Below are 11,399 nucleotides of genomic sequence, written 5' to 3' on the forward strand. Positions count from 1 at the left end.
TGCACGATGTACATTACAAAGTGCATTAATATGGCCATACAGAAGTGTATAACCCCACTTGCTGCCGCGAGACAACCCCTTTAAGGCGCTGTCAGATTTATACTATAAATTTTGCATACAAGCTAGAGATGGCCCAACAGGGTACTAGAGCCTCCATGCCCCCCATATCACATTTTATATCCAAGCAATAGGCGGCCCAATGGGGTACTAGAGCTTCCAGGCCCATCCGTATCACATCTTGTATCCAAGCTAGAGGAGGCATAACAGGGTACTAGAGCCTCCATGCCTGCCCATATCACATTTTGTATCCAAGCTGTAGGCAGCCCAACAGGGTACTAGAGCCTCCATGCCCCCCCCCCCCCGTATCACACCCTATATCCAATCTAGAGGTGGTACAACAGGATACTAGAACCTCCATGCCCCCCTATCACATCTTGTATCCAAGCTAGAGGCAGTCCAACAGAGTACTAGATAGTGATGAGCGAGTATACTCGCTAAGGGCAATTGCTCGAGCGAGCATTGCCCTCAGCGAGTACCTGCCTGCTCGAGACAAAAGGTTCGGGTGGCGGTAGCGGGCAGGGAGCTGCGGGGGAGAGCGGGGAGGAACGGAGGGGAGATCTCTCTCTCCCTCTCTCCACCCCATTCCCCCCTGCTGACTGCCGCTACTCACCACTCCCCCGCGCCAGCACCCGAACCTTTTGTCTCGAGCGGGCAGGTACTCGCTAAGGGCAAAACTCGCTCGAGCATTTGCCCTTAGTGAGTATACTCGCTCATCTCTAGTACTAGAGCCTCCATGCCCACCCATATCACATCTTGTATCCAAGCTAGAGGAGGTACTAGGGCCTCTATGCCCACCCATATCACATGTTGTATCCAAGCTAGAGGTGGCACAACAGGGAACTAGAGCCTCCATGCCCACACCTATCACATCTTGTATTCAAACTAGAGACAGCCCAACGGGGTACTAGAGCCTCCCTTCAAGTGTTCAGTTTTCTACAATAAATTCTCCTTTTGCTCTGATATTGTAATCACTTTTTTATATCAACATTACAAATCACACATATAAAATTTATTTGGATCCCAACAACTCCTTACAGACGCAATGTACTTAAGGCAAGTTCTACGCCAAATATATTTATATAACACAAATTCAAAATGTACAATAAAAAAGTAACATTGTGCTTTCCCATTTCAGCCCTTGGAAGTGGTTGAGCTGGAATTTCCTCCTCTTCCTTTTATTTATCCATCCACGCAGCTGTCTGAGGGTGTCCTTTTTTCATGTTGTATTTTTCAATGGTACCATATAACGTGCTGAAAAACGTTTAATAATTTCTAAGTTGAGTGAAACGGAAAAAAAAAAAAACATTCGCCATATTTGGGGGGGGGGGGGTGTCCGTTTTTATGGCATACACACTGCAGAAAAAGTGACATAACTAGTCTGATCAGTGGGAGGACCAAATTTATAGTTTTTTTTTTTGCTTTACTACTTTTAAAAAATAAATTCTCTAGAAAAAAAATAATTTTCTGCCATCATCTTCTGACAGCCATAACTTTATTTTTATGTCAATAAAGTTGTGTGAGGGCTCATTTTTTTGTGGTATGGCTTATAGTTTCTATTGGTTCCTTTCTGGAGTTCATGCTGTAGGACCTTCCTCACTTTTTATTTGTGGTTTTCTATATAATTTTTCTAACATTTAGCAGATGGGCAGAAATTCTGCTGCGAGATTTCATGCAGAACTTCCACCGTTGCAGGCTGCCATAGGATCCTATGTAGACAGCCGTGATTTGACCGTGTGATAGCAAAATCATTACATGTCCTATTTCTGTGCGAGCCTGTGCATGTGTGGCTCTGCGCCAGCTGGCACATCCGCAGAGCACAGCGAAGACGCTGGAGGAGGTGAGCCGTGAAAGAAGCAGAGACAGCGTAATCCAGCCCTATGGACCTTCCACAGGGCCAGATTACGCCGTCTCTGCTATTCTAACAATGACGCTCAAAAACTCCATCTGGGCTTCCATAGTGTTTAAAGGTGACGACGGTTGATCCGCCCCACTAGTCACATGAAGCTAGAAAGGGGAGGAGACATGAATGAGTATTTATAAAGCCAGTGTGCACTTATGTTTTATGCTTAAAGCGTTGAAACGCGTTACATATGGTCTTCTGACCCAATAAAAAGATTCCATCCAGCTTTGTGAGTGGACATCAGGATGTGGTCTATAAGGAGAGCGGGGTCCTTTTTCTTCTATCTATACAGTTTGTCGCCGAGAGCCACTAGTTGGTAGATTCTCCCCAGCCAGCTCTCCTGGTCTTCAGGATTAGATCCACTTTGGAGGTTCATCATGTCTTTACATGTCATCCGGGACATCTAGGTGCTGGTGGAGAGGCTACCTTGGGCACCACCACTTGGCACCAGGTTAGACCCCATCTATTATATCTCTCCATTAGTTTTTCCGTTGCATATCATACAATGGTCATCTATAGCACGGAGCGCTGTCCATCATTGTGTGTTTTCTGTTCAGCCCGTTGAACTGACAGGCGATCAGCTGATCGGCAGCTAATAAACGATTGAAGGCCTATTCTGGGGATAGATTATCAGTCGTAAGTAGAGATGAGTGAACGTGCTCGTTTAGGACAATTATTCAATCGAGCATCGCTTTTTTCGAATAACTGCCTACTCGGACAAAAAGATTCGGGGGGCGCCGGGGGGAGCTCTCTCTCTCTCTCTCTCCCCCCACTTCCCCCAGCTCACCCCCGGCGCCCGCCGTATCTTTTCGCCCAATTAGGCAGTTACTCGAAAAAAGCGTTGCTCGATTGAGTAATTGCTCTAAACGAGCATGTTCACTTATCTCTAGTCGTAAGGCCTCCTGTAGGGATCCGACCCAGGCCCCTGCAGTGACCACTGTGGCTCACCTCATCCAGCATCTCCCCGCTCTATTATGTGCCGGCTGCCGCCCAGCTGGCGCATGCGCAGAGCAGAGCGGGCGTGTCACTAGTGACGTTACTGTGCTGGCCTCTGCGGGGCTCACACAGAAATAGCCGCGACTTGTTTACCGCACGTGTTTTCACACGGTCAAATCATGGCCGTCTGCATGGGATTGCAATATCTAATGCAATCCTATGGCAGCGGGTACAGGAATTTCTGCCCGTGTGCAGGAGGCCATAATGTGCTGTAGAAAAAGCCAGCTCGCTCCCAGCTTGTAAAGTTAAAATCCTAAAAACTTTATTAATCCACGTTAAAAACAGCCATTCGCAACCACAACACAGCCGCTTCTGCCAAGTATAGTAAATGCCTGGAATACCCCTTTAAGTGGCACTTTTAATTTCAGTTTTTTTGATTATTGGGTTCCTATGACAGCTGAACAATGGAAACAAATAATGTAAATATGAACAGAGGACCGAAACACGCTGCCCATTAACCCCTTAAGGACATGGCCCTTTTTTTCCCCATTTTTGATTTTTTCCTTTTAAAAAAAATCATAATTCTTTTGTTTACCCATTGCAGATGTCTGAGGGCTTGATTTTTGCAGGACGAGTTGTATTTTTCAATGGCACTGAAAAACTTAAAAAAAAAATTTAAGTGGAGTGAAATGAAATAAAATGCAATTCTGGCATCTGTGTGCGTCCTGTTTCTACAGCGCACAAACGGCAACAAAAACAACATAACTTTATTCTATGAGTCAGTACGATTACTACCATACCAAACTTAGGGCTTATTCCGACATGTGGATATCGGCTGGGTTTTCCCTCCCGGCCAATATGCACTGTCCCTCTCTGTAGGGGGAGGAAGCGGGCCGGGAGCAGTGCACTAAGCTTCCGCCTCCTCGCCTCTGTTTGCAATGGAGGGGCGGAGTTATGTTCCGCCCCCTCCCTTTGCAAATAGTGGTGAGGAGCGGAGAGGAGGCGGGAGCTCAGTGCACTGCTCCTGGCCTGGCTCCTCCCCCTGGAGAGAGGGACACAGTATATCGGTCGGGCATGTAAACCCAGCCAATATACACACGTCGGAATAAGCCCTTATATAGTTTTTTTTTTTTTTTTTTTACTGTACAATTTTTTTCCAAAGATATAAAAATTTTTAAAATCATTTTCTGCCTCCATAACTTTATTTTTTCGTCGACATAGTCGTGTGAGGGCCTATTTTTTGTGGGACGCCCAGTAGTTTCTATTGGTGCCATTTTGAAGTATAAACTACGGTTTTATCACTTTTTATTACATTTTTTCATGGAGACGGGGTGACCAAAAAGAAAAGCGCAACTCTAGTGTTCTTTTTTTTATGACGACTTTCACCATGCAGGGTAAATAATGCGCTACTTTGATAGACTGGACGTGTACGGACGCAGTGATGCCACATTTTTTGGGGATTCTTTTATTATTAATATGGGAAAAAAGGGGGTTAAGTTATTTCTTTTTATTAATAAAACGTTTTTAAATGAATTTTTACATTAGTTTTTTTAGCCCCCTGAGGGGACAAGAACTTGCGATGTTTTGACCACTCCAGCAGTATGATGTAATACCGTTAGACAGGCAATCATGGCTTTATAGGCAATATGCAATGACAGCCCTGGGGCCTTGCAGAAGGCTCCCGGCTGCCATGGCAACTGCACAGCAACCCATGATCTTATCACGAGGGGGCACAGTGGGACCCTCGAACATCGGTCAGGGATATTTAAAAGCCTTTATCAGAATTGTCGTTGGCATTTAAGGGGTTAACAGCTCCAATAAGCAGCACAACTCATTGGAGCTGTTGCGAATGGGTATTGGCTGTAAGAAACAGCTGACACCCGCCTTGCATGGAGCGGGAGCGCCCAGTGACCCCCCCCCCCCCCCCATACAAACTCTGAACTATGTTACGGGGCTCAGACGTGGTGGACTTGGGCACGGTGGTCTGATCCTCAGCGGCGCCACGTCCTGAGGCTCGTACAGCCGGCTGCAGAGTCAGGCCGCTCTCACACAGACGGTTTCTACAGCGTTTGAACCGCCTATGAGACACGCTGTACTGAGCCGCCGTAGATTTCAGTGGGGCTTCACAAAAACGCTGCGCTAGGCGAACGCTGCCTGTTCTATGTTATAAAGCGCTGCAGCGCACTAACGTACCGCATCAACCCACTGCGATGCTGGGTGCACTAGGAACAGTGCGAAACGCCTGCCAAAACGCTGCGTTTTTACAAACGCCTGTGGGAGACCGGGCTCACACTGCACCACGGCGCTGGAACGTGGCGCCGCAACGCCACGGCGCTGGAACGAGGCGCCGCAACGCCACGGCGCTGGAACGAGGCGCCGCAACGCCACGGCGCTGGAACGAGGCGCCGCAACGCCACGGCGCTGGAACGAGGCGCCGCAACGCCACGGCGCTGGAACGAGGCACCGCAACGCCACGGCGCTGGAACGTGGCGCCGCAACGCCACGGCGCTGGAACGAGGCGCTGGAACGAGGCGCCGCAACGCCACGGCGCTGGAACGAGGCGCTGGAACGAGGCGCCGCAACGCCACGGCGCTGGAACGAGGCGCCGCAACCCCACGGCGCTGGAACGAGGCGCCGCAACCCCACGGCGCTGGAACGAGGCGCCGCAACCCCACGGCGCTGGAACATGGTACCGCGGAGCAAACACGCTTGAGCCCCATAACCCAGTTTATAAGCATGAAGGTTTCTGCAGAGCCAGTCGGCACTCTTGTCCTTCGTCCTCCCTCACACTGTGGTGGCCGCACTGGGACTGCTGGGGGCGGCATACAAGGGAGACATTTGCGGGCACTCCTCCTCACACACAGAGCCGGAGCGGGGCCGTCCCCTCTACAGCTCGCCCGCCGGCAGCGACGTGACATTACCTGCCACCCGTCTTCCTGTTTCCCGGGTCAGGCTGCCTCACACCATGTGCACAGGGGGGGGGCGGGAGCAGGCGGTGTCCGTCAGAGGGGGCGGAGCCTGCAGAGCTGCGGGAGGACAAGGAGCGGAGTGCTGGATGGTGGGGCTGCTGCCGGCTGTGAGGTCGTAGACCTCTGTTAGCTGCACCCAGCGGACTATGTAATGAGTCAGTAGGCAGAAGAGCGGCAGTGTTGTTCTGTATGCCAGGGCTGCTGCCCCGGGGTACACCGCAGATCCTCAGCATATCGCACCTGTAGCATGCTGTGGGGAATCGATTCTTCCTGCACCCTTGTGGAAACCAATTGTAGTTTCTCCAAGCGGAGGAAGAATCTCAGCATGCTCCATATTTGGCCGAATGCAGCCGGCCGGGTCGGATTCCGCATGCAGGATCCCGCAGCGGAATCCGTCCGGTGACCCCTGCGCCCTCTTCTGGATCTGCCTTGCGGATGAGCTGGCCGGCACATGCGCAGTACAGGTGTCACTGTCACTGCGGATGGGTAGCAGATCAGACGGTTTCCATGGACTTCAATGAAAGCCATCCGCGCTGAATTAGAACATGCTGCAATTTTCCATCCACGAGCGGAAAATCGCAATTGCTTTCCGCTCGTGGACAGGGGAAAGCTATTTTTTTTTGTAGCATGTCTACGGGCAGTATTTGCTGCGGAATCCAGAGGCAGACGCCCGCTCCGGATTCCACAATGCAAATATGCCCGTGTGCATCGGGCCTTCGTGTGGATTCCGCACTGACAGCTTCCATTGAAGTCAATGGAAGCCATTCGCTCCACAGCTCTTCCACAATCGCATTACAGAAAGGTCGCGGATTCCCCGTCATCGCTAGGCGATGACACAGGAAACATAGTTGTTTTAAAAAAAAGAAATCTATACTGTGCATGTCCGGCGGCTCGCCGTGCGGACCATCTGCAGTATGGAAGAAAATGATAAAGTACATACGGGCAGCGCTGCTGGCAGAGCCAGATTCTGCTGCCAGATTCCTCAAGCGGAATCTATCGCTGCCGTGCGCAAGGGGCCCAACGTGTGCTGCTAATGAGACTAAAGGCCCATTTAGACACAATGATCATAGGTCAACAGATGTTTTTTAAGCGATGATCGTGTCATTTACAGTGCAAGAGGATCGCTTAAAATGAGCGATCACCTTGCCCTGCCAGTGGAGAATGCAGGAGACAAGCAGGGTGTCCCCGTTTGTGTTCTGCATCCAGCTGTTTCCCACTCCGAGCGCCCGGCTGTTATACAGCCGAGTGCTGCGAGCGAAGGATGCAGAAGACAAGCGGGTGCGATAATCGTTGTGTCCTAATGGGCCTTAAGGCCTCATGTCCCCAAGCTGATCGGGAGCCCACAGCAGAATCCGACACTGCGGGTCTTCTGCTTACCCGTCCGGGTCTTCTATTTTCTTCACTGTGGATGCGTGGAGCTTTGTTTTTTTTTAACTCTTGCTTTCCCACGGAATCTGTGGCCCTTCCGCAATTCAATTGCAGACAGGCCACGGATTGGACAGCTTCCATTGACTTCCAGGGAAAACCGTCCGTGCAGGAACCCCACTGAAAAGGTCCACAAAACAAATCTGCATGCTTTAATTCATGTGTGGACGTCCATGCTTCCCTATGGGCGGCTTGATTTGCAGATCTTCCATGCGGGTGACCCACTCAGATTCCGCAAATCAGATCCACCCGTGAACATTAGGCCTAAGGCCGCCTGCAACACAGAGGGCAGAAAAACGAACTGGCTACAAATTAAATCGGGTGACTTGACATGCCTGCCCTAATGACCTCATGGAGACTGCAAGCTTGCAGGGCTAAATAGCGATCTTTGACTGTGGCGTAAGTTGCCATATAGCCCTAGCGTTAAAGGGGTTGTCTGAGAAAATGTTTTTTATAAAATACAGTCATATACTCACTTCTCCGTTCTCTTGCGTCAGCATCTCTGGTCTCCTATGACATCATGTTTGCAGGCTGCAGCAGCTTGTGTACAGGACGTCACAGGCTTCTGCAGCCAATCATAGACCTCTGAGATCCACGGGCTGGCTGCAGACAATGCGGGGACAAGGGAGAGGTGAGTGTTTATTTTATGATATGGGGAACTTGTTATTATGACCAAGAAAACCAAAAACTCTGACAACCCTTATAAAGTCCACAGGGATTTTTTAGTTGTTGTGTTGCTGCATTTAGAGGGTCATAACTTTTTATGTTTCCGTTGAGCTATTCATATGAGGACTTGTTTTTTGGGACAAGACATTTTACAATAGTACCATTGGGGTAACTTATTAAAGTTTAACTTTCTGTGGTGTGGTATGAAAAGAAAGAAAAAAAATTCTGCTAGTGATTTTGCTTATGGATATTGATTAACTTAATGTTTTTGGAAGACTAGAAAAACAATTCTGTCCTTGTTTTTGCACTTTAAATCCCCACCATTTACTGTGTGATATAACTATCATGTTACTTTATGCTATGGGTCAGCACAATTACAGGCATAGAAAATGGATCATTATGCTTAAGGCTGTGTTCACATCAGCGTTGGAGGCTCCATTCAACCCTCCACCGCTGATTTCCACAAAAAGCATACTGTGCTATTACATCTGAAAAATGCTGGATGGAAACTGAATGGACCCCATTATAGTCAGTAGGGTCTGATTGTGCCATAAGATGGCTCCATTTAGCGATTATTTCTGTTTTCCTGCTCCATTATGGGAGAAGCAAAATGGAATCCAATGTTGTTGTGAAAGAAGCCTATTTTTGCACAATTAAAGCACATCTCGCACAAAAACATATATATATATATATATATATACATATATATAATATATATACATATATATAATATATATTTGTACATTACAGCATTGAGAGCTACAACTATTTTTCCATTGATGTCGCTGTATGAGTGTTTGTTTAAAGAGCCAAGATGAAGTTTTCATAGATAACAAATAAGTCCCATGCACCCGAAAATGATACTTTTTTTGTGGAGGAAGGGTAGTAAAAAGCAATTTAGTAAATTTTTTTTCAGAGATTTTTCCTATGCCATTAACGGCTTACTTAACGTAATATGTTAACTTTCTTATTTGGGACATTATGATTGCAGTGATACCATGTATGCATGTGATTTAAAAAAAAAAAATAGTTTTACAAAATAAAACGTAGTCAATGGAAGACGGCCTTCACGCAATACTTCCACTGTAGCACAGCGGAGGTATCGCGTGAATACGCAGCCCCGCCGGCCACGTCATCTGACACTGCCAGCGCGTCATGCGCTGCACTGCGCATGCACACCATCCCTCCATGCGGGACATGTATGGAGGATCAGGAGTGGTAAGTATGGGGGTTTTGGGGGGTGCAGAGGTGGACTCTGCTGCGATATTCCGCTGGCGGAGTCTGTTACAGCCATGGGCATGAGCCCTAAAAGTGGAGGCGTTGTGTTGTATGTTAGGAAAGCATACATCTCCACAAGACTCAATTTCTGTAGTAACAGAAAGGACACTGTTGTAGACTTTAACTCTAGGCCGCCTGGACAAGCAGAAGATATGGATGAACTCTTTCTACATCAGATGGCTGAGCTCTCAAAAAACGACAGTGATTTTTGGAGATTTTAATTTTCCAGACGTTTGTTGGGAATCTCTATCAGGCAAAAGTAATGGATCCAACAAATTCATATCTGCTTTGGCTGATAGCTTTATCTTCCAAAAGGTAGAAGAGAAAACCATTGCATTTGCTATCTTGGACCTAATTCCTACCAAAAGGGAGTTTTTTTGGAATTTTGCTTAAAAAGGGGGGCGGAAGATCTGTGAAGACTCTCAAGCTTTAAAGGAGATGTCTCGAGGCAGGAGTGGATTTTTTTTTATTGCCCAGTCCCCCTAATTAAGCATACATTACTAAGCCCCCCTGTAAATGACTTTTCTAGCTGGTTTGTACTTACCGTTTCAGCAACTTATAAAAATTTTCCCAAGATGGCCGCCGGCTCTTTTCCCGTCGCTTGCTGTAGCCCGACGTGCGCGCTCCCGAGACGCTACCAGCTGTGTCTCCCTGACAACCAGACGCCCCGCAGCCGCCGACCGGACCCCTGGAGTGAACACGGCCGACCAGTCACCCACCGCCAGGCAGCAGGTAACCGGCGCAGCCCCCCCCCCCCGGCACAGCGGCAGCCCCCCCATCGCAGCGACAGCCCCCCCCATCGCAGCGACAGCCCCCCCATCGCAGCGACAGCCCCCCCATCGCAGCGACAGCCCCCCCCCATCACAGCGGCAGAGGATGGTACAGAATGGCCGCTCCAGCGCGCTCCCGAGCAGTGACAGCTCGTCTGCGCATGCGCAGAAGAGCTGTAGCGGGGAGCACACTGAAGCGGCTCGTGCTGAAAGGAGAAGAACGGACTGCGCAAGCACGTCTAAAAAAGCAAGCTGCCAGCGAATTTAGACGGCACCATGGAGACGAGGACGCTAGCAACGGAGCAGGTAAGTGAATAACTTCTGTATGGCTCATATTTAATGCACGATGTATATTACAAAGTGCATTAATATGGCCATACAGAAGTGTATAACCCCATTTGATTTCGCGAGACAACCCCTTTAAGTTTAGATTTTAGAAAGGCAGATTTTAATGGACCCAGTAAGAGGGTAGGAAGGATCCGATGGATGGATGTTCTTGTTACGGCACTCTGCCCCCCCGAGCGCCAGGTGGGGTGCCCTGATCTTCCCCACTGTCCCTGCCTACTTGCCTCGGCCCTGGCTAACCCTAGGCGGACAACTGGGCGGCGGTCCCTGCGCTGGCTAGGGACCTGGCGACTACCTAGATGGAACTACTAACAGGGGACAGATTGCCGACAGAAGAGGCAGGTGGAACAGACCAACAGAACTTACAAGCAGAGTAAGGCTGGAGATGGAGCTCACAGGCAAACTGAAAGAACACTGACGAGCAACTAGAGCAGACTGAGACAGACCTGACTAGAGGCTAACAGAACCAATAACTGGCAGTGAGCTCAGGTCACCGAAGGGACAAAAGGTTTCCATAGCGACTTATGGAATACCCTGTGAACCCTCCATGTGGCTGGCAATCCCAGCTCATAGGCGAGTGGGTTCACCACACGTGTGATGGCAAGCGGCCCCACGTAACGTGGCGCCAGCTTCAAGGACGGGACCCGCAATTTGAGATTTTTAGAAGACAGGTATGCCTTCTGTCCCACCCTGTAAGGTTCAGACACCGACAGACTCTTCCCACTACGCAACTGCATACGGGCCCCCGCTGCCTCCAAGTTTCTCTGTACCTCCTTCCATACTCTCCGAAGTGTATCTGTGGCGACATCAGCTGCAGGACAGACCGACGGAGTAGGGATTGCTGTAAGGAAGTGAGGATGCTGACCGTATACACAAAAAAATGGAGACACCCCAGTGGAAGAACAAAGGCGGTTGTTTAGTGCAAACTCTGCCAACGGCAGGAACTCTGCCCACTGATGAGCCTTTTCGCTAGCAAACAACTGTAAATATTGCACTAAATCTTGGTTCTTCCGCTCAGTCTGACCATTAGTCTGCGGGTGGAACGCTGAA

General features: G+C 49.1%; 1 protein-coding gene across 1 annotated transcript in view; it reads right to left on the reverse strand.

Annotated features, from left to right (window-relative positions):
- LOC136611848 (C-C chemokine receptor type 8-like) overlaps positions 1 to 5,894 on the reverse strand; it is a 162,032-nt gene extending 156,138 nt beyond the window's left edge. The window contains exon 1 of the mRNA XM_066591771.1: positions 5,818 to 5,894. The gene's annotated coding sequence lies outside the window, so the exon portion shown is untranslated. The remainder of the gene's footprint in view (positions 1 to 5,817) is intronic.
- Positions 5,895 to 11,399: the final 5,505 nt, after the last annotated feature.

Source organism: Eleutherodactylus coqui, chromosome 2 (genome assembly GCF_035609145.1).
Source record: "Eleutherodactylus coqui strain aEleCoq1 chromosome 2, aEleCoq1.hap1, whole genome shotgun sequence".
Lineage (NCBI taxonomy): Eukaryota > Metazoa > Chordata > Amphibia > Anura > Eleutherodactylidae > Eleutherodactylus > Eleutherodactylus coqui.